Below are 27778 nucleotides of genomic sequence, written 5' to 3'. Positions count from 1 at the left end.
ACTACTTCCGCTGCCCGCTGGAACGGGGAGGTGGACGTCGTCTTCATCAACAACCGAACGTGTGACCGAGTACGGAGGTGATGCCCGTTCGTGGCGCCGGAAGCGATCGTGATCAAGATCTTCTACGCGCTTTTGCAAGCGGCAAGTGAACGTCTACCGCAGCAACAAGAGCCTCATCTTGTAGGCTTTGGAATCTCTTCAAGGGTGAGACTCGATACCCCCTCGTTGCTACCGTCTTCTAGATTGCATCTTGGCTTGGATTGCGTGTTCGCGGTAGGAAAATTTTTGTTTTCTATGCAACGTTATCCTACAGCTTTGGCCAAGTTGATGCTTGTAACTCCAAGAGGGAGTATTTATGCTCGATAGTGGGTTCATGTCTCCGTGAATCTGGGGGAGTGACAAGAACCCCTAAGGTTATGGATGTGCTGTTGCCACTAGGGATAAAACATTGATGCTATGTTCGAGGATATAGTTATTGATTACATTACGCACCATACTTAATGCAATTGTCTGTTGCTTGCAACTTAATACCGGAAGGGGTTCGGATGATAACCTGAAAGTGGACTTTTTAGGCATAGATGCATGCTGGATAGCGGTCTATGTACTTTGTCGTAATGCCCAATTGAATCTCACAATATTCATCATGTCATGTATGTGCATTGTCATGCCCTCTCTATTTGTCAATTGCCCAACTGTAATTTGTTTACCCAATATGCTATTTCTTATGGGAGAGACACCTCTAGTGAACTGTGGACCCCGGTCCATTCTTTTACATCGAATACAATCTACTGCAATACTTGTTCTACTGTTTTCTGCAAACAATCATCATCCACACTATACATCTAATCCTTTGTTATAGCAAGCCGGTGAGATTGACAACCTCACTGTTTCGTTGGGGCAAAGTACTTTGGTTGTGTTGTGCAGGTTCCACGTTGGCGCCGGAATCCCTGGTGTTGCGCCGCACTACATCTCGCCGCCATCAACCTTCAACGTGCTTCTTGGCTCCTATTGGTTCGATAAACCTTGGTTTCTTACTGAGCGAAACTTGCTGATGTACGCATCACACCTTCCACTTGGGGTTCCCAACGAGCGTGTGCTTTACGCGTCATCAACCTCCTGGCGCAGAGCTCTGGTGCGTTCCTCTGAAGGGGTAGACAGATCTACCTGATCGAGAGCACCCTCTGGCGAGAACCCTTTCCACCTGATGCCATGTGATCGGGTCTTCGCAAAAGAGCCGATGAGATCGGCTTCTAAGAGAGCTTTCATCTCATCATACTTTTTCTTATGCTCCTCGGGCAGATCTTCGTACGTGACTGGTTCGTCTGCCATCTCAGGTGTAGATGTGGGCGTGGTTGCTGAAGACTGTCCCACCGGGCGTGCCAGAATGTGTTGCCTGCCAAAACCCACCGGCGAGCAGCGACGGGCAACACCGTAGAGCCGGGAGGCTCCCAGAACTGCGGTTGGCACTGGTCCCTCGGGCGACGGCCCGCAATGCCTTCTGGCACACGTCCCAGATAAATGCAAGGGCGTGCCACCTAACCTATACCTGGTCCGGAAGGTGTTGGATTGCTTCGATTAGCTTCCTGCATGGCAAAACACGTAAACATTAAATACGAGCCCCGATCGGCTCTTAAGTTGTTCTGTGGATCGGCTCAAAGAGCCGATTGTCCCGTGGTTCGTGTTAGATTTGTAGTAACATGGGACTCTTGTTTAATCGATATCAAGATGAATCAATCTACGATAGTTTGGGGTTTTTACCGCATAACCGGAACATCCTACACGTAATTGAGCCTAGGAGATACGCAAGATAGTAGGAAAAACTATCCCTAAAGAGGCCTAAAAACCAACATAAAGTCGATCCCCGGAACAATCCCTCTAGGAACAGCAAAACTACACCTCACGCACTACCGGATCATTCAACCCGTTTGCAAGGCCTAACCATACAGATATCAAACCAATCCTTGAAGAACAAGGAGCAACTATAACAGATCAGATCTACCAAGTAAAGACTAAACAAGATGCTACCCTTACGCCTAAGATAGGTGTAAAGGTAGCTAGACGTTGAAAGGTGACGTAGCTAAGCAAGTATATCAGAAAAGCATCCACGTCAGCCCTAAAACATCTATGATAATGGTGTCGCTCGCCATCAACAAGGCTTCAGCACGAGCAACACCAGGTAACGAATAAACAGATACTGCCTAGATCGCAAGATGCGATCTAGGCAGCATGACGCTTACCCGGAAGAAACCCTCGTAACAAGGGGTGGCGATGCGCCTAGATTGATTTGTTGTGAACGTGTTCGTCCTCCTTCTTAATAACCCTAGATACATATTTATAGTCCGTAGACTTTCTAACGTGGGAATAATCCCAACCGTGTACGAGCTAAACTCTAACTCTTTACTCCTAACCGACACGGAAACTACTATAGTTTACAGATACACGGGCCACTTAGCCCAAAATCTCGTACAAGGCCGATTCATCATCTCCTTTACGTGCATAGCTTCCAAGCCCATCTAAATCACGGCCCACCTCTTGATTCGGTTAAATTCTGGTGATAACAGGTGGTTGGCTACATAGTGCAGTTATGGAAGTGGGAATTCAGGCAATCACAAAGAACATGACACCATCATCTAACAAGGTCATCATGCCACTGAGGATAGGAGTAAGTACAAGTCATGTACAGTAGGCAAAACTTTTTTTGTGTTGGACATGAAAATGATGATTACTATTTTGTTTTTTTGTTACAATTGCAAAGACTTGGTTGCAGAACCTCGACTTTAACCGCCATGAAATGAAGGAGCTGTTCAGTTATGAAAGACGATTAGATAAGAAAGGCATGGTATAACTTCCTTTCTTTTCTCTGGATTTTTTTTAAAATTTTTATTGTTTGCGTTTTTTATGGTTGGTGCTAACCATGCAATTCATGCTAAAAACATGCCATTCTGTACTTCAGAAGCAACTTTCTTTACATACAAAGTAATTTCAATCCCATTCCAGGCAACACTCTACTGTTTAAGAAGCAACTACTTTAGTGACTCCAGCATTATTTATCACCAACAAAAACATTTACAGGCAACATTCTTTCTTTTGTATAGCAAATACTTCCAAACAATAAGTAATTTCAAACCATACCCATCCAACATCCTTATTACTACTATGTGTAATTTAGAACCAATTCAAGGCAAATACAGTAGCTATTTTCATGCAAACTCATAATCAATATGTGCAACTACTAATTTATTTTTAGACATGTTTGTACTTCTGGTGTTAAGATAGAATGAATAGCAACTTTGTACTAAATTTCATGCAACTTCAAGGCAAATATAGGCAACTACAGCTCCTATTCATGCAACTTCACAACTAATACAGGCAACAAAACACATGTCTTCTCATGAATAACTTTTTTTTTACTAAATTTTTGCTCTGTTTTATTTTAAGCTCTGACCAAACAGTAATCATATATGCCAAACTACCAGGTCATGATACCTGTCTGCGAACCACTAAACAAGAAGACAAAAAATGAACCTCTTGTTAACCACTATTGGTTGTTAACTATCAACATGAGGGACAAGAGGTATCAAGTGCTCGATTCATGGAGGACATTCAATGACAAAGCTCTAAGGGAAACTTACAAGAAGATCCGCACTACTCTATCCATTCTATGGGAGGAGAACTACAACAAGTCTAAAATCAAAATAGATGATTTCATGTTGCAAGAAATAGCAGTGCCAAAGCAAACCAATAAGTAAGCAATACCACTTGTTTTATAAACTATTTTTTTATGCTTTCTTTTCCACTTTGTGTTTAACATTCCATGGTCTTTACTCACTGCCTTTTTATTTTACTTGTTCTTTTCTTTCTGTCGCGTCTTATGGTGTTGCAGCCATGATTGTGGGGTTTGCACGCTCATGAATGCGGACGGCTGGGGAGGGAGATCACCACCAGAATATAAAGCCGAGGATATCCCAAAGATAAGGAAGTTGCTGACGCACAATTGGGTTACTTCAGAAGATAACAAAGGAAACTGGAGGCAAATTCTAAACATTTGAAGAACAAGTATGCAGACATCATTCCTTTTTTTTGGTTTCTACTTTTTATAAATGTTATCAGTGCATCATTTTTCTACTTACATGTTATAATTCATATCCTAATTCAGTTTTCCATACTCGCCAGTACATGTCTGATATCAATGTTCTCATAGCTGCTTCATTGTCATCGCAATTTGCTTGCACTAGTACTGCATTTTGCATCGTTTTAACCTAAAAGTTGCCACAACACATAATAGCAAAGAAATTTTGTCATATTTCAGAGTTGCACACTAGACTACAATAAGGGAGACAAGACTTTTCTTTGATTTTTCAATAAGTCACAACTAATGTAGACAACTAAAAGAGAAAAAAAAAATAAAGCTCGCGGAGAACTACAAAGGACTTGTATTTTTGCAGTACTACAGAAACCTCTGCTTGCAAGTTGCAGAATTGTGCTCGAACGAACCACAAGTGTGACACTGAACTTTTTTCTTTGGATGGAACTCAAGAGCTGAAACTGTACGGTGCTCCTTTCCTCCCTTTAGTCGTTGTTTTTGCCGGGTCCCTAGGTTTCGTAGGCTGATCAGGTGCACTAGTGGACGGGACTGCTGAGACAGGCTTCTTCTTCTTGAGCGACTTGTTCAAGTGAGATATCTCTGTTGCTGCAGCTCTCAAATGTTTGTTAACAATGGCAGTAGCTGCATCTGTTCTACTAGCAATACGGGCAAGTTTTGTGAATCCCATATTAAGGTTCGCGTGCCGCAATTGCACTTGTGATTCTGGAGGCATAACATCTGGCTGTTCAGCAACTGCTGCTGGCACATAACCACTCAAAGCACCTTGAGTCCACCTTTTTAGGATATACCTATCTGGTATCTCATCAACACCAAGGTGGGTGAAGATCTTTAAGATGTGGCAACAAAGTATACCATCCCTGTCCATCTTGGAGCACTCACAGTAGTACGTCCATTCTTCCTTATTAGCTGTTACCAGGTAGGTCCTAGTACCATATTTTGCGTACCATTGATACGTCTCAAACGTATCTATAATTTCTTATGTTCCATGCTACTTTTATGATGATACTCACATGTTTTATACACATTATATGTCATTATTATGCATTTTCCGGCACTAACCTATTAACAAGATGCCGAAGAGCCAGTTGCTGTTTTCTGCTGTTTTTGGTTTCAGAAATCCTAGTAAGGAAATATTCTCTGAATTGGACGAAATCAAAGCCCAGGGTCCTATTTTCACACGAAGCTTCCAGAAGTCCGAGGGAGAGACGAAGTGGGGCCACGAGGTGGCGACACCACAGGGCGGCGCGGCCTGGCCCTTGGTCGCGCGGCCCTGTTGTGTGGGCCCCTCGTGACGCCCTTTGACCTACCCTTCCGCCTACAAATAGCCTTCGTCGAGAAACCCCCAGTACCGAGAGCCACGATACGGAAAACCTTACTGAGACGCCGCCGCCGCCAATCCCATCTCGGGGGATTCAGGAGATCGCCTCCGGCACCCTGCCGGAGAGGAGAATCATCTCCCGGAGGACTCTACACCGCCATGGTCGCCTCCGGATTGATGTGTGAGTAGTTCACCCCTGGACTATGGGTCCATAGCAGTAGCTAGATGGTTGTCTTCTCCTCATTGTGCTATCATTGTCTGATCTTGTGAGCTGCCTATCATGATCAAGATCATCTATCTGTAAAGCTACATGTGCTTTTGTTGGGATCCGATGGATAGAGAATACTATGTTATGTTGATTATCAATCTATTACCTATGTGTTGTTTATGATCTTGCATGCTCTCCGTTGTTAGTAGAGGCTCTGGCCAAGTTTTTGCTAGTAACTCCAAGAGGGAGTATTTATGCTCGATAGTGGGTTCATGCCTCCATTAAATCTGGGACAGTGACAGAAAGTTCTAAGGTTGTGGATGTGCTGTTGCCACTAGGGATAAAACATTGATGCTATGTCCGAGGATGTAGTTATTGATTACATTACGCACCATACTTAATGCAATTGTCTGTTGCTTGCAACTTAATACCGGAAGGGGTTCGGATGATAACCTGAAAGTGGACTTTTTAGGCATAGATGCATGCTGGATAGCGGTCTATGTACTTTGTCGTAATGCCCAATTGAATCTCACAATACTCATCATGTCATGTATGTGCATTGTCATGCCCTCTCTATTTGTCAATTGCCCAACTGTAATTTGTTTACCCAATATGCTATATTTCTTATGGGAGAGACACCTCTAGTGAACTGTGGACCCCGGTCCATTCTTTTACATCGAATACAATCTACTGCAATACTGTTTCTACTGTTTTCTGCAAACAATCATCATCCACACTATACATCTAATCCTTTGTTACAGCAAGCCGGTGAGATTGACAACCTCACTGTTTCGTTGGGGCAAAGTACTTTGGTTGTGTTCTGCAGGTTCCACGTTGGCGCCGGAATCTCTGGTGTTGCGCCGCACTACATCTCGTCGCCATCAACCTTCAACGTGCTTCTTGGCTCCTACTGGTTCGATAAACCTTGGTTTCATACTGAGGGAAACTTGCTGCTGTACGCATCACACCTTCCACTTGGGGTTCCCAAAGAGCGTGTGTTTACGCGTCATCAAGCTAAATTTCTGGCGCCGTTGCCGGGAGATCAAGACACGCTGCAAGGGGAGTCTTCACAATCCAATCTCTTTACTTTGTTTTTGTCTTGCTTTATTTTATTTACTACTTTGTTTGCTGCATTATATCAAAACACAAAAAAATTAGTTGCTAGTTTTACTTTATTTACTATCTTGTTTGCTATATCAAAAATACAAAAAAAATTAGTTACTTGCATTTATTTTATCTAGTTTGCTTTATTTACTACTGCTAAAATGGGTACTCCTGAAAATACTAAGTTGTGCGATTTCACAACCACAAATAATAATGATTTCTTATGCACACCTATTTCTCCACCCGCTACTACAGCGGAATTCTTTGAAATTAAACCTGCTTTACTGAATCTTGTTATGCGAGAGCAATTTTCTGGTGTTAGTTCTGATGATGCTGCTGCCCATCTCAATAATTTTGTTGAACTTTGTGAAATGCAAAAGTATAAAGATGTAGATGGTGACATAATAAAATTAAAATTGTTCCCTTTCTCACTAAGAGGAAGAGCTAAAGATTGGTTGCTATCTCTGCCTAAGAATAGTATTGATTCATGGACTAAATGCAAGGATGCTTTTATTGGTAGATATTATCCCCCTGCTAAAATTATATCTTTGAGGAGTAGCATAATGAATTTTAAACAATTAGATACTGAGCATGTTGCACAAGCATGGGAAAGAATGAAATCTTTGGTTAAAAATTGCCCAACCCATGGACTGACTACTTGGATGATCATCCAAACCTTTTATGCATGACTGAATTTTTCTTCATGGAACCTATTGGATTCAGCTGCTGGAGGTACCTTTATGTCCATCACTCTTGGTGAAGCAACAAAGTTTCTTGATAATATGATGATTAATTACTCTGAATGGCACACGGAAAGAGCTCCACAAGGTAAGAAGGTAAATTCTGTCGAAGAAACCTCTTCCTTGAGTGATAAGATTGATGCTATTATGTCTATGCTTGTGAATGATAGGACAAATATTGATCCTAATAATGTTCCGTTAGCTTCATTGGTTGCTCAAAAAGAACATGTTGATGTGAATTTCATTAAAAATAACAATTATAATAATTCTAGGCCATATCCTACTAATGGTAACTCTTATGGTAGATATGCTTCACCTAATGAGGAAAAAATGTTAGAAATTGAAAGATCCACCAAGAACTTTATGCAATCACAATATGAGCAAAATAAATTGTTTACTAAAACTATGAATGAGCAATCTACCTTGTTGAAGAATATAGGAAATCAACTTGAAAATCTGAATATGGAGATCTCTGGGTTGCAAACTAAACTTGCAAATGCTGAAACCCGAAGCTCATACATGTTTGCGTCACAATCTTCTTTAATTAATAAAATGGCTGCTAAACCTGAGGATATAGATAATAAAATTGTTACTACAGCAAATGCCATCCAAGTTAGAATTAATGAGAATATAAGATTAATGGCTGAACTGCATGCTAGGTGGGAAAGAGAAGAAAATGAAAAACTAGCTAAAGAGAATAATGTAGCTAAAGTTTGGACTATTACCACCACTAGTAATGCTAATGCTCCACATGTTGCTGCACCTCCTACTATCAATGGTAAAATAATTGGTGTTGGCAATGTTTCTACTCCTAATGCAAAGCGAGCAAAACTGACTGAAACTGCTAAATCATTAAATCGCTGTGATAAAACTGCTGAAATTTTTTCCAACATTGGGGACAATGATCCCATTGCCTTAGATTATAATGGTTTGGATTTTGATGATTGTCATATCTCTGAAGTTATAAAGTTCTTACAAAAACTTGCTAAGAGTCCTAATGCTAGTGCTATAAACTTGGCTTTCACGAAACATATTACAAATGCTCTCATAAAAGCTAGAGAAGAGAAACTAGAACAAGAAACTTCTATTCCTAGGAAGCTAGAGGATGGTTGGGAGCCCATCATTAAGATGAAGGTCAATGACTTTGGTTGTAATGCTTTATGTGATCTTGGTGCAAGTATTTCTGTTATGCCTAAGAAAATCTATAATATGCTTGACTTGCCACCATTGAAAAATTGTTATTTGGATGTTAATCTTGTTGATAATGCTATAAAGAAACCTTTGGGGAGAGTTGATAATGTTCGCATTACCGTTAACAATAACCTTGTCCCCGTTGATTTTGTTGTCTTGGATATTGAATGCAATGCATCTTGTCCCATTATATTGGGAAGACCTTTTCTTCGAACTGTTGGTGCTACCATTGATATGAAGGAAGGTAATATTAAATATCAATTTCCTCTCAAGAAAGGTATGGAACACTTCCCTAGAAAGAGAATGAAGTTACCTTTTGATTCTATTATTAGAACAAATTATGATGTTGATGCTTCATCTTTCGATAATACTTGATACACACTTTCTGCGCCTAGCTGAAAGGCGTTAAAGAAAAGCTCTTATGGGAGACAACCCATGTTTTTACTACAGTACTTTTGTTTTATATTTGAGTCTTGGAAGTTTTTACTACTGTAGCAATCTCTCCTTATCTTAGTTTTATTGCATTGTTGTGCCAAGTAAAGTCTCTAATAGAAGTATGATACTAGATTTGGATTACTGCGCAGAAACAGTTTTCTTTGCTGTCACGAATCTGGGTCTAATTCTCTGTAGGTAACTCAGAAAATTATGCCAATTTACATGAGTGATCCTCAGATATGTACGTAACTTTCATTAGTTTTAAGTTTTCTCATCTGAGCAAGTCTGGTGCCTGTTAAAAATTCGTCTTTACGAACTGTTCTGTTTTGACAGATTCTGCCTTTTATTTTGCATTGCCTGTTTTGTCATGCTTGATGGATTTTTCGATTCCATTGACTTTCAGTAGTTTTGTGAAATGTCCATAAGTATAAAGAATGATTGTGTCACCTCTGAATATGTAAATTTTAATTGTGCACTAACCCTCTAATGAGTTGCTTTGAGTTTGGTGTGGAGGAAGTTTTCAAGGATCAAGAGAGGAGGATGATATACACTATGATCAAGGAGAGTGAAAGCACTAAGCTTGGGGATGCCCCGGTGGTTCACCCCTGCATATATCAAGTCGACTCAAGCGTCTAAGCTTGGGGATGCCCAAGGCATCCCCTTCTTCATCGACAATACTATCAGGTTCCTCCCCTGAAACTATATTTTTATTTCGTCACATCTTATGTACTTTACTTGGAGCGTCTGTTTGTTTTTGTTTTTGTTTTGTTTGAATAAAATGGATCCTAGCATTCATTGTGTGGGAGAGAGACACGCTCCGCTGTTGCATATGGACAAATATGTCCTTAGGCTTTACTCATAGTATTCATGGCGAAAGTTTCTTCTTCGTTAAATTGTTATATGGTTGGAATCGGAAAATGATATATGTGGTAATTGGTATAATATCTTGGATAATGTGATACTTGGCAATTGTTGTGATCATGTTTAAGCTCTTGCATCATATACTTTGCACTTATTAATGAAGAAATACATAGAGCATGCTAAAATCTGATTTGCATGTTTGGTTTCTCTAAGGTCTAGATAATTTCTAGTATTGAGTTTGAACAACAAGGAAGACGGTATAGAGTCTTATAATGTTTACAATATGTCTTTTATGTGAGTTTTGCCGTACCGGTTCATCCTTGTGTTTGTTTCAAATAACCTTGCTAGCCTAAACCTTGTATCGAGAGGGAATACTTCTCATGCATCCAAAATCCTTGAGCCAACCACTATGCCATTTGTGTCCACCATACCTACCTACCACATGGTTTTTCTCCGCCATTCCAAAGTAAATTGCTTGAGTGCTACCTTTAAAATTTCCATTCTTTACCTTTACAATATATAGCTCATGGGACAAATAGCTTAAACACTATTGTGGTATTGAATATGTACTTATGCACTTTATCTCTTATTAAGTTGCTTGTTGTGCGATAACCATGTTTCTGGGGACGCCATCAACTACTCTTTTGTTGAATATCATGTGAGTTGCTATGCATGTCCGTCTTGTCTGAATTAAGGGCGATCTACCACTTTATGGTTAGAGCATGCATATTGTTAGAGAAGAACATTGGGCCGTTAACTAAAGCCATGAATCATGGTGGAAGTTTCAGTTTTGGACATATATCCTCAATCTCATATGAGAACACTAATTGTTGCTACATGCTTATGCATTAAAGAGGAGTCCATTATCTGTTGTCCATGTTGTCCCGGTATGGATGTCTAAGTTGAGAATAATCAAAAGCGAGAAATCCAAAATGCGAGCTTTCTCCTTAGACCTTTGTACAGGCAGCATGGAGGTACCCCATTGTGACACTTGGTTAAAACATGTGTATTGCGATGATCCGGTAGTCCAAGCTAATTAGGACAAGGTGCGGGCACTATTAGTATACTATGCATGAGGCTTGCAACTTGTAAGATATAATTTACATAATACATGTGCTTTATTACTACCGTTGACAAAATTGTTTCTTGTTTTCAAAATAAAAGCTCTAGCACAAATATAGCAATCGATGCTTTCCTCTTTGAAGGACCATTCTTTTACTTTTATGTTGAGTCAGTTCACCTATTTCTCTCCACCTCAAGAAGCAAACACTTGTGTGAACTGTGCATTGATTCCTACATACTTGCATATTGCACTTGTTATATTACTCTATGTTGACAATATCCATGAGATATACATGTTACAAGTTGAAAGCAACTGCTGAAACTTAATCTTCCTTTGTGTTGCTTCAATGCTTTCTACTTTGAATTTATTGCTTTATGAGTTAACTCTTATGCAAGACTTATTGATGCTTGTCTTTAAGTACTATTCATGAAAAGTCTTTGCTTTATGATTCAATTGTTTACTCATGTCATTTACCATTGTTTTGATCGCTACATTCATTACATGTGCTTACAATAGTATGATCAAGATTATGTTGGTAGCATTGTCACTTAAGAAATTATCTTTGTTATCATTTACCTACTCGGGACGAGTAGGAACTAAGCTTGGGGATGCTTGATACGTCTCAAACGTATCTATAATTTCTTATGTTCCATGCTACTTTTATGATGATACTCACATGTTTTATACACATTATATGTCATTATTATGCATTTTCCGGCACTAACCTATTAACAAGATGCTGAAGAGCCAGTTGCTGTTTTCTGCTGTTTTTGGTTTCAGAAATCCTAGTAAGGAAATATTCTCGGAATTGGACGAAATCAAAGCCCAGGGTCCTATTTTCACACGAAGCTTCCAGAAGTCCGAGGGAGAGACGAAGTGGGGCCACGAGGTGGCGACACCACAGGGCGGCGCGGCCTGGCCCTTGGCCGCGCGGCCCTGTTGTGTGGGCCCCTCGTGACGCCCTTTGACCTACCCTTCCGCCTACAAATAGCCTTCATCGAGAAACCCCCAGTACCGAGAGCCACGATACGGAAAACCTTACTGAGACACCGCCGCCGCCGCCAATCCCATCTCGGGGGATTCAGGAGATCGCCTCCGGCACCCTGCCGGAGAGGGGAATCATCTCCCGGAGGACTCTACACCGCCATGGTCGCCTCCGGATTGATGTGTGAGTAGTTCACCCCTGGACTATGGGTCCATAGCAGTAGCTAGATGGTTGTCTTCTCCTCATTGTGCTATCATTGTCTGATCTTGTGAGCTGCCTATCATGATCAAGATCATCTATCTGTAAAGCTACATGTGCGTTTGTTGGGATCCGATGGATAGAGAATACTATGTTATGTTGATTATTGATGACCCACAAGTATAGGGGGTGTATCGTAGTATCTTCGATAAGTAAGAATGTCGATCCCAACGAGGAGCAGAAGGTGTTGACAAGCAGTTTCGATGAAGGATTCACTGTAAATGCTCACAGACAAGTATTCAAGGGGTTTTGATGTAACAGATGAATAAAGTACAAGTAAGTAAAGTGCGAGAGTAACAATTGCTGCGAGTGGCCCAATCCTTTTTAGCACAAAGGACAAGCCGGTTTGTTTACTTATAATGACCAAACGTTCTTGAGGACACACGGGATTTTAGTCTAGTGCTTTCGCTACATATAGCTGATTAGTCTTCATTGTTTTGATAAGTGTTGTGTGGGTGAACCTATGCTAATGTACCGCCCTTCCTAGGACTAATACATACTTGTGATTATACCCCTTGCAAGCATCCGCAACTATAAGAAAGTAATTAAGAATAAATCTAACCACAGCCTTAAACTCTCAGATCCTGCTATCCCTCCTGCATCGATATACTAACGGGGGTTTAGGTTTCTGTCACTCCGGCAACCCCGCAATTAGCAAACGAGTACAAGATGCATTCCCCTAGGCCCATAAAGGTGAAGTGTCATGTAGTCGACGTTCACATGACACCACTAGAAGAATAACACCACAACTTAAATATCATAACATTGAATACTACTCAACCATAGTTCACTACTAACATTTAGACTTCACCCATGTCCTCAAGAACTAAACGAACTACTCACGAGACATCATATGGAACATGATCAGAGGTGATATGATGATGAATAACAATCTGAACATAAATCTTGGTTCAATGGTTTCACTCAATAGCATTAACAACAAGTAGAAATCAATACCGGGAGAGTTTCCCCTATCAAACAATCAAGATCAAACCCCAAATTGCTACAGCGGTGACGAGGTGCTGCGGTGGAGATGGCGGTGATGATGATGAAGATGATGGTGATGGCGGTGGAGATGATGTCCAGCTCGATGACGGTGACGATGGCGTCGATTTCCCCCTCTCGGGAGGGAATTTCCCCGGCGGATTTCAGCCGCCGGAGAGCTCTTTTCTCTCTGGTGTTCTCCGCCCCGCAGAGGCGGCTGTAACTCTTCGCGAGGTATCCTCTGTGGCTTAGGTCTTCGGGACGAAGGGTTTCGCGAAGAAAAGGAGGCGAGAGGGGCTGTGGGGCCCCCACACCACAAGGTGGCGCGGCCAGGCCATGGGCCGCGCCGCCCTATGGTCTGGGCCCACCTTGGGTCCAGCTGGCTCCCCCTTCTGGCTTCCTTCGTCATCTGGAAAAATAGGATTTTTGGTATAATTTCCTTCCACAAATGATCTTCCGAAATATTGCATTCTGACGGTGCTTTTTCCAGCAGAATCCTGGCTCCGGTGCTTGATCCTCCAATAATGATGAAACATGCAAAATAGATGAAATAACATAAGTATTGTGTCCCAATATGAAATATATCGATGAATAACAGCAAATTATGATACAAAATAGTGATGCAAATTGGACGTATCAACTCCCCCCAAGCTTAGACTTCGCTTGTCCCCAAGCGAAACTGAACTCGGTAAACAGGACCACATGTTTATGGAGTGAAGAGTCGATAAATGAAATACGGACAAGAAGCATCATATTCATACACACAAATCATTCTAGTAAACAACTTCCTCATATAACTCAACTTGAAACAAGTATAAGGTAATCACAAATAAAGGTGCATAAGAAATCATAGTCGGTGATGGCAAACTTCGTTCTTGGTCAGAGAACAATTAACAGGTTATACTTATCTATTGAGCAATGCTCTCATATTAAAGCTTATGGTAAACTTGCATACTCAATCATAATGATCATTGATAACTTGCAAAGTTATATTCATTCAGATAAAACTTGTACTAAACAAAGAAGAGTAAAAGACATGATGAAGTAAATCACAATATAGATGGTTTGATCACAACAACTCAAATGCTTGCATAAGATGGAGGGAAATAGGTTTACTGACTCAACATAAAGTAAAAGATAGGCCCTTCGCAGAGGGAAGCAGGGATTAAATCATGTGCTAGAGCTTTTTCAGTTTTGAAATCATATAAAGAGAATGAAAGTAACATTTTGAGAGGTGTTTGTTGTTGTCAACGACTGGTAGCGGGTACTCTAACCTCCTTGCCAAACAGACCTCCAAAGAGCGGCTCCCATGAAGGATGTCATCTCTACCAGCAAGGTAGATCATCCCTCTTCTCTTTTGTTTACACATGTATTTTAGTTTACTTAAGGATGACACTCCCCCCAACCTTTGCTTACACAAGCCATGGCTAACCGAATCCTCGGGTGCCTTCCAACAATCTCATACCATGGAGGAGTGTCTATTGCAAAATTAAGTTGCTTACTGATGAATCAGAGCAAAACATGTGAAGAGAATTATTAATGAAAGTTGATTAATTGGGGCTGGGAACCCCGTTGCCAGCTCTTTTTGCAAAATTATAGGATAAGTGGATGAAGCCACTAGTCCATTAATGGAAGCTGCCTAACAAGACTGAAAGATAAAACACCACATACTTCCTCATGAGCTATAAAACATTGACACAAATAAGAAGTAATAAATTTTTGAATTGTTTAAAGGTAGCACATGAAGTATTTACTTGGAATGGCAGAAAATACCATGTAGTAGGTAGTTATGGTGGACACAAATGGCATAGGTTTGGGTTCAGGTTTGGATGCACGAGAGGCATTCCCTCTCAGTACAGGTCTTTGGCTAGCAAGGTTAATTAGCAAGCATAAGAGTTGATGGAAACAAACAAATATACATGTGATAGACAAAATCATGCACCTTCCTTGTAAGCACAAACAATTTTAGCTTCAGAATAATAAGCTATGAGCTAATCAAGGAAGAAAGACAATGAAACAACTACATGTATTTCTCTTTTCTACTTAAACCTCAAAGTGTTGTTGCTACTGACCAATGCTAAGTTTGCCAAAACCAAATAGATTTATTCGATGCTCCCAAAGTGGTACCAATACTAAAATCAAGATCAATCATATAATAGAATTGCAAACTAAAATAAGGTGTGCAATATGTAAATGATAAGACTTCTCATTAATATTTCATAACGATAACTCACACCAAGGGATACATAGACAACCAACTAAAGGAGAGATACTTCCATACTGCAACCCATCTTATATGATAACTTCCCTACTCATGATATGACACTACTTGATAGTAAAAAGTAAAAGGTAGTGATGATGTGATACCGCGGCACTCCCCCAAGCTTGGAACAAACCAAGGGGATGCCAATACCGATGATGAATTACTCCTTTGGCGATGGTGGTGATGAACTCCCATCATCAAACTTCCAGGGAAGAGGCTCTCCATCAAGAAACGACATCTTGGTCTCGGGGATCCTGAAACTAGCAGCACGGCTTATGCGTTTAAACCTGTTTTCATACTCACAGTTTTGATTCCGAACGTCATAGAGTTGAGCTTGGAGTTGGTTGGTGGTGTCATGAAGTGAAAGAATGTTGCCCCAAAGCTTTGCAGTTTCCTTATCGTGCTCAGCAATGAGTTCAGACACAATCTTGTGGAAGATATCCACCTCACGCTCAGCCATCTTCTTGTATTTGAAGACCTCTTGTTCTAGCTTCTCCATCCTGTCTTCCAAGCTTCCTTCTCCTTTAGGACCCTGAACATCCTTGATCTGCAGTTTTCCCTCGACGAGCGTCAACTCCTTTGGGTGCATCCTCAGCTCCTCCATGTACAAGTTGTCAACGTCCTTGCAGGAGCTGCCCTTCGGAGTTTCCGACGAAGACATGATGGATCTAGATCCGGAGTAGAACCTGGCAGAAACAGCTCAAAACAAAACACGTCGAGGAGACGATATACGGACCTCCAGGGGTCCGGGGGATTATATAGAATAAATTTTCTCAACAAACGGAAAGCACCAGGTCGAACCAGAGTCGGAAAGGAGCGACGAGGCGGCCAGACCATAGGGCGGCGCGGGCCCAGGCTAGGCCGCGCCGGCCTATGGTGGCACGCCCTCGTGCGTCTCCTCCACTCCGTTTCGATCTCGTAATTTTTCATATTTTCCAAAAACAGCAAAAATATTGTTCGGAGGGTAAATTGCGAAACTTTTATTACCAGTACTGTTACCTATTCAAAGTCGAGTTCTGGCGGACTGTCAATTTGTCCTTTAATGAAAGCCTCCGGTGTTTCCACTTGAATAATATCAACATCAACATTATAAGAATCACCTGAGATATAATGCTTGAGCCTTTGTCCATTCACCACTTGCGTGGCATTGCCTTGGAGAGAACTAATTTTAATTGCTCCTGAACGATACACCTCCTCAACAACATATGGTCCTTCCCATTTCGAGAGTAATTTCCCTGCAAAGAATCTGAGACGAGACCGATACAATAGGACTTTATCCCCAATATTAAATTCTCTTTTGATAATCCTTCTATCATGCCATTTTTTAACTTTCTCTTTAAAGAGTTTAGCATTTTCATAAGCTTCACTTCTCCATTCATCTAGAGAACTCAATTGCAATAACCTCTTATTACCGGCAAGTTTAGGATCTTTATTTAATTCTCTAACAGCCCAATAAGCTTTGTGCTCTAATTCTAAAGGTAAATGACAAGCTTTTCCATAAACCATTTTATAAGGTGACATTCCCATGGGGTTTTTATAAGCAGTTCTATAAGCCCATAATGCTTCCTTCAATTTACTAGCCCAATTCTTTCTAGTTTTATTAACAGTCTTTTGCAAGATAGATTTAATTTCTCTATTTGATAGTTCTACTTGCCCACTAGTTTGAGGATGATAAGCAGAAGCAATTCTATGATTAATACCATATTTAGCAAGAGTTTTTCTAAAACCACCATGAATAAAATGAGAACCTCCATCAGTCATAATATATCTAGGAACTCCAAATCGAGGAAAAATAATATCTAAAAGCATTCTTAAAGAGGTCTCACCATCAACACTTTTTGTAGGTATGGCTTCCACCCATTTAGTAACATAATCAACAGCAACAAGTATATGAGTGTTACCTTCTGAAGAGGGAAAGGGTCCCATGAAGTCAAATCCCCAACAGTCGAACGGTTCAATAACAAGAGTATAATTCATAGGCATTTCATTGCGTCTGGAGATATTACCAACCCTTTGGCATTCATCACAAGATAAAATAAACTTTCTTGCATCTTTGAAGAGAGTTGGCCAATAAAAACCTGATTGTAGAACCTTTTGTGCGGTTCTATCTCCGGCGTGATGTCCTCCATAAGCACTCCCATGACATTTACTCAATATTTCCTGCTGTTCATATTCGGGAACACATCTTCGCATAATACCATCCACTCATTCTTTATATAAGTGTGGGTCATCCCAGAAATAATGCCTTAAATCATAAAATAATTTCCTCCTTTGCTGAGCTGAAAAGGTCGGAGGCAAGTACTTGGAAACAATAAAGTTAGCATAATCAGCATACCAAGGACTGTCTCGCGAGCTCACCTTTATTACAGCCAATTGTTCATTTGGAAAACTATCATTAACAGGAACAGGATCATAAGCAATATTTTCCAATCTAGACAAATTATCAGCAACAGGATTATCAGCACCTTTCCTATCTACAATATGTAAATCAAATTCTTGCAACAGAAGTACCCATCTAATAAGCCTTGGCTTAGCATCTTTCTTTTGCATAAGGTATCTGATTGCAGCATGATCAGTATGAATAGTAACTTTTGAATCAACAATATAAGATCTAAACTTATCACAAGCAAAGACTACAGCTAACAATTCTTTTTCAGTAGTAGCATAATTTCTTTGAGCAGCATCAAGAGTTTTACTAGCATAATGAATAACATTCAATTTTTTATCTACTCGTTGTCCAAGAACAGCGCCTACAGCAAAATCACTAGCATCACACATAATTTCAAATGGTAAATTCCAATCAGGAGGTTCAACTATAGGAGCAGTTGTTAAGGCTTTCTTTAGAGTTTCAAAAGCTTCCTTACAATCATCATCAAAAACAAAAGGTACATCTTTTTGAAGAAGATTAGGAAGAGGCTTTGAAATCTTGGAGAAATCTTTAATAAACCTCCTATAAAACCCAGCATGACCAAGAACACTACGAATACCTTTAACATCCCTAGGATATGGCATCTTCTCTATTGCTTCCACTTTAGCTCTATCAACTTCAATACCTCTCTCGGAAATTTTATGTCCCAATACAATTCCTTCAGTAACCATAAAGTGGCATTTCTCCCAATTAAGAACAAGGTTAGTTTCTTCACATCTCTGCAAAACTTTATCAAGGTTCCGCAAACAATCATCAAAAGAATTCCCATAGACAGAAAAATCATCCATGAATACCTCTACAATACTCTCGCAAAAACCATGAAAAATAGCAGACATGCATCTTTGAAAAGTAGCAGGAGCATTACATAAACCAAAAGGCATACGTCTATAAGCATAGGTTCCATAGGGACAAGTGAAAGTGGTTTTCTCTTGATCCTTAGCTTTAACAGCAATTTGTGAAAATCCAGAATAACCATCAAGAAAGCAAAAATGAGTATTTTTGGATAACCTTTCTAACATTTGATCAATAAAAGGCAACGGATAATGATCTTTCTTAGTAACTTTATTAACTTTACGAAAATCAATGCACATTCTATAACCTACAACTACTCTTTGAGGTATGAGCTCATCATTATCATTAGGCACAACAGTCATTCCTCCTTTCTTAGGAACACAATGCACAGGACTAACCCATCTACTATCAGCAATAGGATATATAATACCAGCTTCAAGAAGTCGTAATACCTCATTTCTTACCACATCCTTCATCTTAGGAATTAGACGACGCTGAGGTTCAACAACAGGTTTCGCATCATCTTCCATATTAATGGCGTGTTGGCAAATAGAGGGAGAAATCCCCTTCAAGTCATCAAGAGTATAGCCTATAGCACCTCAGTGTTTCTTTAATATTTCCAATAGCCTTTCTTCTTCAAACTCTGTAAGTGTAGAACTAATAATAACAGGATATATTTTCTTATCATCAATATGAGCATATTTAAGATTATCAGGCAAAGGTTTTAATTCAAAGACAGGATCTTCCTTTGGTGGCGGAGTTGTACCCAAATCTTCAACCGGTAAATCATGCTTAAGAATAGGTTGGCGAAGGAAAATTTCCTCAAGCTCATCTCTTTCTTTCCTAAAAACTTCACTCTCGCTATTCTCCAAATGTTGCTGCAAAGGATTATTAGGAACAAGAACAATAGATGCACACTGTTCCATTTTAAAATCATTACTAGGCAAATCAGCTTTATAAGGGGTTTTGGTAAATTTAGAGAAGTTAAACTCATAAGATTCACCAGCAAATTTAGTCAAAATTTTCTCTTTCTTGCAATCTATAATAGCTCCACAAGTATTTAGAAAAGGTCTACCAAAAATGATAGGACAATAATCACTAGCAGCAGAACCAAGAACCAAAAAGTCAGCAGGATATTTAATCTTACCACATAGAACTTCCACATCTCGAACAATACCAATCGGAGAGATAGTTTCTCTATTAGCCAGCTGAATAACCACATCGATATCTTCAAGTTCACGAGAACCAATTTCGTGCATAATCTCCGTGTAAAGCTCGTAAGGAATAGCACTAATACTTGCACCAATATCGCATAAACCATAATAGCAATGATCACCAATTCTAACAGATAGCATAGGAACACTAGCTTGCTTGGGTTTATTAGGATGTGAAACAATATTAGAAGCATCTTCACAGAAAATAATATGACCTTCCTCTACATTTTCAGTCACAAGATCTTTAACTATTGCAACAGCAGGTTCAACTTTTATTTGTTCTTCAGGTTCTATAGGTTTCTTTTCACTTTTATGAACCGCACTATTTATAACAGAGTACTCCTTCATTTTAGCAGGGAAAGGAGTTTTTTCAATATAAGCTTTAGGAATAACATGATCCATAGTTTCAACTACAACACATTTATTTATAGATGAATCAATTTTATCTTTATACGGTTCATGAAACTTATCAAAATTCTTCTTAGGCAATTCATAATGAGAGGCAAAAGCTTTATAAAGATCTGCAGCAACTTGAGAATCAAGACCATAAGTAGCACTCATATTACGAAATTTATCAGTTTCCATAAAAGCTTCTATGCATTTGTAATCATAATTTATACCTGATTCTCTTTCTTTGTCGATTTCCCATCCTTCAGTATTTTCCTGGATCCGATTAAGAAGGTCCCTTTTAAACTCTTCCTTATTGCGCGTGAATGATCCAGAACAAGAAGTATCCAGCAAGGTCTTGTCTTCAAAAGAAAGTCTTGCATAGAAATTATCAATAATAACATTACCAGGAAGCTCATGAATGGGGCATTTGAGCATTAAAGACTTCAATCTCCCCCATGCTTGGGCAATACTCTCTCCATCATGAGGCCAAAAATTATATATGCGGTTCCGATCCTTATGAATTTCACTTGGAGGATAGAACTTAGAATAAAACCGGGGCACAATATCATTCCATTCAAGAGAATCCCCATCATCCAATAATTTATACCAATGCGCCGCTTTACCAGACAGCGATATAGAGAATAGTTTCTTCCTCACTTCATCCATAGCAATACCTGCACACTTGAATAAACCGCATAATTCATGTAAGAACAGTAAATGATCTCCAGGGTGGACAGTTCCATCCCCTGTATAACGGTTATCCACTACACGTTCAATAATTTTCATAGGTATTTTGTATGGTGTCTCTTCCTCACCTGGCGCCTTATCCACTACCTTTGCAGTAGTAGTAGATTTTTCGAACAAACATTCGAGAGAAGATCTCTCCATAATGAATTATAGCAGCAGGCTGAAATAAAATCAGCACTAACAGTAAAAAGTTTCCCTTACCAATTCCACTTACCAATAGCGCTTCACTCCCCGGCAACGGCGCCAGAAAATAGTCTTGATGACCCACAAGTATAGGGGGTGTATCGTAGTATCTTCGATAAGTAAGAATGTCGATCCCAACGAGGAGCAGAAGGTGTTGACAAGCAGTTTCGATGAAGGATTCACTGTAAATGCTCACAGACAAGTATTCAAGGGGTTTTGATGTAACAGATGAATAAAGTACAAGTAAGTAAAGTGCGAGAGTAACAATTGTTGCGAGTGGCCCAATCCTTTTTAGCACAAAGGACAAGCCGGTTTGTTTACTTATAATGACCAAACGTTCTTGAGGACACACGGGATTTTAGTCTAGTGCTTTCGCTACATATAGCTGATTAGTCTTCATTGTTTTGATAAGTGTTGTGTGGGTGAACCTATGCTAATGTACCGCCCTTCCTAGGACTAATACATACTTGTGATTATACCCCTTGCAAGCATCCGCAACTACAAGAAAGTAATTAAGAATAAATCTAACCACAGCCTTAAACTCTCAGATCCTGCTATCCCTCCTGCATCGATATACTAACGGGGGTTTAGGTTTCTGTCACTCCGGCAACCCCGCAATTAGCAAACGAGTACAAGATGCATTCCCCTAGGCCCATAAAGGTGAAGTGTCATGTAGTCGACGTTCACATGACACCACTAGAAGAATAACACCACAACTTAAATATCATAACATTGAATACTACTCAACCATAGTTCACTACTAACATTTAGACTTCACCCATGTCCTCAAGAACTAAACGAACTACTCACGAGACATCATATGGAACATGATCAGAGGTGATATGATGATGAATAACAATCTGAACATAAATCTTGGTTCAATGGTTTCACTCAATAGCATTAACAACAAGTAGAAATCAATACCGGGAGAGTTTCCCCTATCAAACAATCAAGATCAAACCCCAAATTGCTACAGCGGTGACGAGGTGCTGCGGTGGAGATGGCGGTGATGATGATGAAGATGATGGTGATGGCGGTGGAGATGATGTCAGCTCGATGACGGTGACGATGGCGTCGATTTCCCCCTCTCGGGAGGGAATTTCCCCGGCGGATTTCAGCCGCTGGAGAGCTCTTTTCTCTCTGGTGTTCTCCGCCCCGCAGAGGCGGCTGTAACTCTTCGCGAGGTATCCTCTGTGGCTTAGGTCTTCGGGACGAAGGGTTTCGCGAAGAAAAGGAGGCGAGAGGGGCTGTGGGGCCCCCACACCACAAGGTGGCGCGGCCAGGCCATGGGCCGCGCCGCCCTATGGTCTGGGCCCACCTTGGGTCCAGCTGGCTCACCCTTCTGGCTTCCTTCGTCATCTGGAAAAATAGGATTTTTGGTATAATTTCCTTCCACAGTTGATCTTCCGAAATATTGCATTCTGACGGTGCTTTTTCCAGCAGAATCCTGGCTCCGGTGCTTGATCCTCCAATAATGATGAAACATGCAAAATAGATGAAATAACATAAGTATTGTGTCCCAATATGAAATATATCGATGAATAACAGCAAATTATGATACAAAATAGTGATGCAAATTGGACATATCAATTATCAATCTATTACCTATGTGTTGTTTATGATCTTGCATGCTCTCCGTTGTTAGTAGAGGCTCTGGCCAAGTTTTTGCTAGTAACTCCAAGAGGGAGTATTTATGCTCGATAGTGGGTTCATGCCTCCATTAAATCTGGGACAGTGACAGAAAGTTCTAAGGTTGTGGATGTGCTGTTGCCACTAGGGATAAAACATTGATGCTATGTCCGAGGATGTAGTTATTGATTACATTACGCACCATACTTAATGCAATTGTCTGTTGCTTGCAACTTAATACCGGAAGGGGTTCGGATGATAACCTGAAAGTGGACTTTTTAGGCATAGATGCATGCTGGATAGCGGTCTATGTACTTTGTCGTAATGCCCAATTGAATCTCACAATACTCATCATGTCATGTATGTGCATTGTCATGCCCTCTCTATTTGTCAATTGCCCAACTGTAATTTGTTTACCCAATATGCTATATTTCTTATGGGAGAGACACCTCTAGTGAACTGTGGACCCCGGTCCATTCTTTTACATCGAATACAATCTCGTAACATCTGTTTCTACTGTTTTCTGCAAACAATCATCATCCACACTATACATCTAATCCTTTGTTACAGCAAGCCGGTGAGATTGACAACCTCACTGTTTCGTTGGGGCAAAGTACTTTGGTTGTGTTCTGCAGGTTCCACGTTGGCGCCGGAATCTCTGGTGTTGCGCCGCACTACATCTCGTCGCCATCAACCTTCAACGTGCTTCTTGGCTCCTACTGGTTCGATAAACCTTGGTTTCATACTGAGGGAAACTTGCTGCTGTACGCATCACACCTTCCACTTGGGGTTCCCAAAGAGCGTGTGTTTACGCGTCATCAACCATCCCCTGTTTGGCTCAAGCTTGTAAAAGTTGCAACCAAATGGTAACACATTGTACCTCCCAATCAGCTCAAACTCGTTCCGGAACCTCAAGTATATGTCTCTGCAGTAAACTTTGAAAGCATGTTCCTCAACAGGGAATGGTGACCATGGACGAAGTTCCAAACAATCCGTCCTGTAATCATTACCCCCTTCTTTCACAAGTACATGAGTCTGCAACTTCTCATACTGTTTTACAAAGTGTAGTATAGACTTTTTTGGGTTCGTATAGCGTTTGAGAATGGCATTAAAGCCCTCACTTCGTTGCGTGGACTGCAGGAATGGGAAGAATCTGTGCTTGAAGTAGCATGGTACCCACTTAGCACGTTTAGCATAGAGAGTCGTAAAGTAAGAATTTGCACCACCAACAACTGGCCACTTTCCTACAAACATAGCCCATTTTGCCTCAAACTCCTCTGGTGAAAAGCTGAAATCGATGCAATCATTGAAATCTTCAGCTAAACCAGGGTTCCTGCCCAGTGTAGGGCCACATTTCAACTGTGCGTTCTGCATTATGTGCCAGCGACAATTACGGTGAACAGAGGATGGGAACAATCTGCCAATCGAGACCGCCATAGCACCATCTTGGTCTGTGATAATATTGTCCGGGGCAAGACCATTCATGGCAATAAGGAAACTCTCAAACAACCAATCATAGCTTTGTGCCAATTCTTGCTTAACAAATCCACAACCCAGCATGATGGACTGCCCATGTTTATTTATCCCAATGAATGGTGCAAAAGGCATACTGTACTTATTGGTCAAGTAAGTTGCATCAAAGGAGACACAGTCGTGGTAAGCCTCTGCATATGCCTTCCGGGCAGCTCCATCAACCCAGAAAATGTTTTCTACCCTGTCTTCGTCGTCCAATTTTAACCGGAAATAAAAGTCTGGATCCTTTTCTTCTTTAAGCTCTACAAAGTAGCTCACAACTTTAGCCAGATCCCCATCTTTTGTTTCTTCTCTAGTCAGAGTTGCACAGTAGTTGGTGATTGTTTTGGTTGTGTATGGCACAAGCAACTCTGAACCATAAAATTCTGACATGATTTCCATCATTTTCCCTGTTATTGAAAACAAAGTAGGAATGGGTAGTTAGTTGCATTATAGTCCACAACTATTTGCCTCACATTTTCGAGCATTACTTTCCAAACTATTTTCTACACGCATTTTCTCCAATGACAACTTGCACAACATATCCTGGAATTTGACAAATAAACCAGGCAACTACCTAAACAATCCATGAAATCATAAAACCTATCCAGGCTAGTACCAAATCAACTGTCTGCAAGTAAATTAATAGAACAGGCAACTTCATGACCATTCGCAGCAAATTATTAACCATTACATGCAACTAGTTATTATTTTCATGCAACTTTTACAAATACTACTGTCACATTCTTTTTTTTACTTTTCCAAATGATTCTTACCAGCTGAATTTATTTTTACACATGCAACATACAAATATTAGCAGTATCAAAACTGAAAAACTTACCAGCTGTTAAATTTGTATTGTGAAGATTCTTCACAAATTCCTTTTCCTCCTTTGGCATGCCTTGGTGTGACCTCAGATATTTTGTGAGAGATGGTTTGTGGATAAGCGGATGGTTATGCTCAGGCACAAAGTGGATAACCTCCCATCTTCATCAATTAACTTCACAACCATCTGGGCCTTGCAAAACGTGTGCACAATATTTTCTCTTTTACGCTTCTTGGGCGCCTTTTCTTTTCGCCCTTGAGCAGCAAGATCAGCCACAACGGAAGCAAGCTCTGCATTTTCAATATCAGCCTCATCTTCAGACACAGAATCAGGAATTGGCCCAACATCAACTTGCAACTCAGCCCCACCATCATCTTTCCTTGGTCTCCTGAATTTGTTGCAAGTGAACTGCTGTTTCTGTTTCTCTCCGGTGATTGTAGACCTCATGTTACTATTTACTTTCACAGAGAAACCTTTCCTTGCAGCATGTGCATTGTAGTGCTCCTTAGCACCCTCCAACGTATCATAGCGCATGCCAACATGGGGGTCATTTGGCTGGGACGAAGCCTCATCCTCATTTCCATCTTGTGCTATTGTAGTAGTGTCTGTAGTAGCAACAAGAGGACCTGTGTATGTATTTGTTGCAGCAGGTTCTACATTAACAACCGGGGCGTGAGTGTTCACAGGTGGCTGTGGTGACTCGTCAATTGCCTCATCCAACAGTTGTGTAAAATAATTGGGAGGTAAGATACCAGGTTCCTCATTAATATCAAAAGGAACCTCATTTAGATCAAGGAAATCCACTCCATGAGTACCAGGGACCTAGAACAAATGACCCATTAGCAATTACAACAAACACAAAATATAACTCAGGCAAATAGTTATCGAAAACATGCAACTAACATGGGCATGGAAGCAACTAACATACACAAACAAAGCAACTAACAACCACAAACAAATCAACTAACATGCACAAACATGTAGCAAAAACCAGGTGGGTTTTGTAGGGAAGATGATGATGATGACAGTGAGTACTTTTTTGTTGCTTCCACATAATACTAATTTTTATATTCATGCCTTACTACTTATGTATTGCATCTGCAATATTTACTTCTTATAACTACATTTTTGACTTGGAACTAACACCTTGTTCTATAAACGCATAGGCATCGTTGACAAAGAAGATATAAAGTGCAACAGGAATTGCAAAGGACAACATCATGACTTCCTCAACATCGATTGCTACTTTACCTAGAACAAAGTACACTTTTCTTGGCTAGGTGCACGCTCTAGTTTGCAGATATGTGGATTTGTACATAGCATGGAGTTCTTCTAGATATCAAGACCACTGTTGAATATGTGTTCCCTTTTCTGTTGATGGATCCTTACTTCTATTTTCTACTATGTGCCGTAGTGCAGACCTGCAAATTACTTGTTGCCTGGAAACATTTACTTGTTGCTTCTATTAAGCATTGAATTTGCATGCATGGTTTTACAAAGTTACCTGCTTCTACTTTGTGTCATCCTACATTACTTTGTTGCCTGGGGAACATTTTTTGTTGCTTCTCTTATGCATGAAAGTTGCATGCATAGGCTAAAAAGTTACTTACTCTAATATTTTCACCTTATTTTTACAAGTTGCCAGTGAAACATTACTTGTTGCTTGTACTAGGCAAGGAATTTGCATGCATGGGTAACAAAAGTTGCTTCCTTTTGCTTGTTCATCCTAGAATTATTACCAGCTTTGCAGTTCCTCATAGTACTTGCTTCAAATTGGTACCAGTTGCATATTCTGCCCAGGTTTTTTGCCTATTACTACATGGGCACATAGCATGCAGGGCTAACAAGAACAAAAGTTGCCTCGTTGTTTCCAATCTAGATGGGAAACTTCAATCTAGATGCAGGAGCAAATCCTACTCATGTATAGGCAACAAAGTTCATAGACACTAGCAGGTATGTCCCATAGCTTCTCTTTGATGAAAAAAGAAGTCTATCAGGAGAGGAATAGGAGGATCTAAATTTCTGAAGGTTTCTGTTCAGTTTTTGTTACCTGATATGAAGATCCCACTGGAAATCTTCCTGTTCTGGAGATGCCTGGTTCTTGGTTCGTAGACATGGAGAGCTGGGAGGTTGACGAAGGGATTTGGGAGCTTGACGAAGGGAGCTGGGAAGGTGACGAAGGGAGATGGGGAGCTGGAGGCAGACGAACGGCCTGAACGGAGCTCCAGGTTGACGAAGAGCTGGGAGCTCGAGCTGGTAGGTTTTGGTTCTGTTTTTACGACAAATCTGGGCGTTATATTGGATCTGGGATCTGGGGGAGCTAGGTTTGGGCGGGGATTGGAGGGAGGATCTCCCGCCCTGTTTTTTCGGGATCTGGTGCGTGCCAGAAACAGCCAACCGGCACCCAGGTGGTGGACCAGGTGGCTTTCCTTTTTCAGCCAAAGCGACAAGTACTTTCCTTTTTGGGCCGGCCGCTCGGTTTGACTATTGGGCATGCGGCCGCCGCTAGACGCGCCCTTAAAAATAATATATGTGGTATTAA

At 40.6% G+C, this 27778-nt stretch overlaps 1 pseudogene; it reads right to left on the bottom strand.

Annotated features, from left to right (window-relative positions):
• Nucleotides 1–4447: 4447 nt before the first annotated feature.
• Nucleotides 4448–27352, bottom strand: LOC127316197 (uncharacterized; annotated as a pseudogene).
• Nucleotides 27353–27778: the final 426 nt, after the last annotated feature.

This window comes from Lolium perenne, chromosome 7, assembly GCF_019359855.2.
Source record: "Lolium perenne isolate Kyuss_39 chromosome 7, Kyuss_2.0, whole genome shotgun sequence".
Classification (NCBI taxonomy): Eukaryota; Viridiplantae; Streptophyta; class Magnoliopsida; order Poales; family Poaceae; genus Lolium; species Lolium perenne.
This window is presented reverse-complemented; position numbering and strand designations above follow the sequence as displayed.